Consider the following 4,621-nt stretch of genomic DNA (forward strand, 5'->3'; position numbering starts at 1 on the left):
CCACTGCTCCCCTCCCCCTCCAGTCCTGTCTCCTTCCTCTAAACACAGTTGGCAAGGTTAGAAAATCAGGACAAATAATTTACTTCAATCCATCTTTGTCTTTCCAAGGCCTGGTGTGATTCAGTCTGGGGGGAGAGGGGAAAAATAACTCAGACCCTGGCCGGTGACCTTTTATCAAATGAGGGGAATCAAAGCCTGCTCTAGGTGGAGGAGTCCTATCTGCTGCTGAGGGCGGAAAACAAAGAGATGGCGATGAATTCTTATGTGCTCTCTGGGCTGGGAGGCGGTGGCGGCGGCGTCAGGGAACCTCGCACCGCGGAACAGCCAGTCTGGCATCGTCGGTCACTTGGTGGCAGGGGCTTGGGCCTCCAGGGAGGCGAGGACTCCTCCTGTGCGCCTGGGAATGGGGGGCGCTGTCTGAGCAGGGCCGTCTGGCCTGAGGAGGGCATCTGGCCCTGGTTCCTCACACACAGAGCAGCATCGGCCCCTCAGAGTGGTGCCATCAGTGGGGGATGGGGTAGGCGCTGGCAGAGCTGCAGCGTTCTCACCTGAGAAATGGGGTGGCAAGTCCGCTTGGCAGTGAGCTAGGCTGGGCAGGACTGTTGAGGGAAGGGGCCGGCTGGTAGTCGTGGGTGTGAGGTCCCTGTGCCAGAGACCCAGGGAGGTGGGAAAAAGATAAAAATGCTGAGGGGAGTTAGAGAATCCAGACTGAGGTCCAGAGGTGTCACGTGCCCTTCCCCTCCTACCGTGTTGGTGAGGCGACGAGGCTGGCCCGGGCATTTAACAAGTGGTAACTCGTTTGTCACCTTCATGTACCAGCTCTGGGCAGGCGCCGTGTGGCCTCTAGAAGAAACAGCTTGAGCCAGGGTCCTCACCTTTACTGGGCCTCTCGGGTCCCCAGGACACACCGTAAAAGAGCTAGTGGGGAAGTTACAGTGCAAGCGTGGGGTGTCTCCAGGCCAATAAAGGAGTCGGTCTCCGGGGCAGCAAAAGGGAGAGACGGCGTCCCCAGTCCTGGTGGTACAGGCCCAGCGGGACTGTGTTTTCCATCTCATGGGAGGGCCCTGAGGAGCTGTCACTCGTGAGAGGGTCCTCGGGAGCTGACAGCTCACTGGGCAACAGACGGGGGTGGGGGTTGGGGGGACATGTCTGACATGAGGAGCCAAATTCAGTTCCAGAAACACCTCCCGTTATGTTCCTGTTTGCCGCAAAAGGTAGAAGCAAGGTGACCCCTTTGCCTTCCTGCTCTCGGTGAGGCTCATCTTATGACCGGACTGATTCCTGGTCCCCCGACGTTTTTGCACTTGGAGCCCAGGCATATCGCCCTTGCTTCTCACCTGTGCCACCTCCTAGGAGGGAGCCTCGCTGTCCCGAGGCTGTGGTCCTCCTTGGACTGCCTGTACCCAACTCACCTCTGGGGCACAGAAGACCCAGCAAAGCCCAGGAAGTACTTTTCCCCAAGGCTTTGTCTTCTCCCTCCCCTCACTCCCAGTGTCCATGGAAAAGCCTGACGTGATCTGAGTTGCTCCCGGCAGCCAGGTGATGGTGACGGGAGAGTGAACCTGTCTGTATATAGAGTGTCTCTTCCTGTTGCCAGCCTTTGGGCACCAGGGTCCTGTGTTCTGAACCAGCAGATGAGAGAGGGCCTTGGCAGCAGGGTCCCTAGTGTGTGGTTTTGGTTGTTTTCAGCCATACAGAGAACATATTTTTATACAGCCCAGGTAGGAGGAAAAAAAAGAAAGCCTGAATACTTGCTGAAAATGGAATATTTGCAAGCATTTTATAGAATAGATGAGTCCATTATAGTGATAACTTTCAGGCTTTACTAAACACAAATACAAGCTCTTTATAGAGTTGACATGAAGTGCACTATTAAAGTGTGGCCATTTCCCACCTCTCTCCAAAAACGTCACGGATCTTAAGCAATAAAAAAACCAGAGAATGTTGAACTGTTCCGTTCTGTTCTGCCAGCCTCTTCCCCCGACATTCCCCCGAGGTGCAGAATGTTTCTGGGAAAACAGCCTAATCAGATTGTTTAACTCAAGCCTAAATAGTTAAACTACCCCCAAGTGTGAGGATCAGAGCAGTATCTGTCTTCTGTGGCTGCTCCTCTTTGTCCAGAAATGACCACATTCCCCCTTTGCTGGTCCTGGGGCCCTGGGGCTGTGGCAGGGGGAGGTGATGAGATCCGGCTCCTCCAGCCTCCACAGCCCGGGATGAGGGCCTGGGCAGAGCTGTGCCAGTCTCTGCCCTCACAGACGTCATGGCCACTTCCCTCCTCACCCTGCGCTCCCACCAAGGCTGGAAGGGCTCCTGGGCTGCAAGTTGTTGGGAGAACTCTCAGATCCTCTGTAAACTAGAATCTTCGCAGCTGGCCTCAGCTGCCACAGTTCACAGAAAACAAAGCGCACTTTCTAGGTTGGATGGCATGGCCCTGAGAGCGCCCTGTGCACCTGCTGCGGACCGAAGCACCCAGCAGCTGGGAAGGCCGGACTCTTCCTGGCCACTTACAGGTTGCCTGAGGGCAACCCCTGGGGCCTGCAGGAGGAAGCCGAGCAGAGAGGTGTCCAGCTCTGCTCTTCCTGACTTCAAAAGGGACTTTGGCAGAATGTCATGAACTGGGCAACCAGGAGACACTGACTCTACAGGCCAGTCGGGGCTTTGGTGTTAGGTGATTGATTATATGATAATCATGAAATACATAATGTAGGTGACTTGACTTTATTTCAAAAGATACTTTGGAGTCACCTTCCACTTGAGCTTTTCCCACCCTGACTGTGTGGCCTTGGGAAAATAGCTTTTCATTGTTGGCATTAACTAAGTGGACACTGGGCTTTTTTCATCAGTCAGTTGCCCCTCTCACCATGAGCCGGGCCTGGTGGGTAGAAGGGCAGATAGAACACTCTGGATTCCATCCCTCCTGGTGTTTGCTGTGGTGGTCCTCCCACACTCACCCCCTCAGGGATCCCGGCTGGTAGGCCCATTCCAGAGATAAGGACCCAACACCCAACAAGTAAATGCACTTACTTGTAAGGACGTTTCCTCACTTCAGCAGCCTACTTTTCTCCTATAAATGCAGAAAAGGAAACAGAAGCCACCTCAGCGGATCTCTGTTGAGTGCCTGCTCTTTGCTCAGGTGTGAGGCTTCTGCCCTGTAATGACCGGTGTGTCATTAAACGCCAGGTCAGGCCTTGTAGCCTGGGAATTGGAGAGCGGTTTATCTGGAAGGCAAGAGCTGTCTCCACATATCCCGAAGCGTTTTCTATGGAAGAGCAGGTGACATCAGGGAAAAAGTTTAAATATGTAGAAAGACAAATGTTCTATAACTTGGTGCTTTCTGCAAATGGGGCAAACTGACTGGGAGAGTTAGCCAGGGCCCCCTCCCTGGGACGTCTTCAGTCCCGTTAGACTAAAGTGGTGTGGGAGCCAGGATTGTATGACCTGTGAGCTCCCTGCTGCTAACTCCAGATTCTGTGTCTGGAAGAAGTCTCAGGAAATACCTAGGAACTACTTTACAGACGTACTTGGGTTCAAAGGTGTATGTGGAGCAGTATTCACTGTAGTACTGTTTAGAAAGAGAGACAATCGAGAATGCCACACGCATGCCCCCTCTTCAAAGACAGGTGAACACTGGCTGACTATATCGCCTCCGTTTAAAAAACAAAAAAAGTGTTCTTTGTGAACTGTGGCAAGAATTCCAAAATGTGGAATTATTATTATTAAGTGGAAAAACCGAGATCCAGAGAAGCGCACTTGGAACAGCTCTGTCAGAGTTGGGGGGTGGTGTGGAGTACATCCACATAATTGCTTACTTGCGAATAGACCTAAGAGATGCTTGAGAAGCAGGTTATGCTGGTTGCCTCCAGGGAGAAGAACTATAGGCAGCTCGGAGACAGCGGTCAGAAAGAGGCCTTTCTCTGAATAACCTTTTGCATCTTTTGAATTTTGAATCATGCAAAGTATTACCTGTACAAAAATAAGTAAAAATATGTTTTAAAACTTTACTAGATCAGAGCGCTGTGGACAACAGAAGGGGAGTGGGGAGCAAGCTAACTTTTTATTGAGCATCTACCGAGAGCCAGGTCTTAAGCCAAATGCACTTGAAATGGGCAGGGCCAGAGAAGGGGTGCTCTGGGGAGGGCTGAGTGGGAGGGGCCTTCTCTTGGAGGGGCGCAGCAGACCTGCTTCCCATGCCAGCCTCTGGGCTGCCCAGTCGATGAGGTTTGCCGCCCCGGTGAGAAGTGTTTCCTCTGCTTTTGCAGAGCTGGGGGCTGGAGTTAATGTGTGCATTAACAAACAGTCAGGGGACTGCATGCCTGCCTGAGCCAGCAGGCATTTCTGTGGTGGAGGAGAAGACCTTCCTGTGCCCTGGCTGCCGGGTAGAGGAGGTGTTTATCCCATGTTGTTCAGCCAGGCTCAAATGTACTGCCTTTGTGTGCCAGCTGGAGGCTGGCTGGAGAGTTGTTATTTTTCTGACTGTCAGACCTAAGGCTCCTTACTTGCACTTAGAGGAAAAAGCATCCACGTCCTGGTACAGGACATCTTTTTTTCCTTTCTTTAGAAAAAGAGCAGTGAATGAGCTCATTATCACACTACGCTGGGGGCGGGGGCGGGGGGGTGG

The 4,621-nt window shown here is 52.7% G+C and overlaps 1 protein-coding gene across 1 annotated transcript in view; it reads left to right on the forward strand.

The window, feature by feature from the left end:
* ANKS1A (ankyrin repeat and sterile alpha motif domain containing 1A) overlaps nt 1-4,621 on the forward strand; it is a 142,866-nt gene that overhangs the window by 111,415 nt on the left and 26,830 nt on the right. The window lies entirely within an intron of this gene.

The sequence above is a fragment of the Bison bison genome, unplaced genomic scaffold (assembly GCF_000754665.1).
Source record: "Bison bison bison isolate TAMUID 2011002044 unplaced genomic scaffold, Bison_UMD1.0 scf7180017864270, whole genome shotgun sequence".
Taxonomy (NCBI): domain Eukaryota; kingdom Metazoa; phylum Chordata; class Mammalia; order Artiodactyla; family Bovidae; genus Bison; species Bison bison.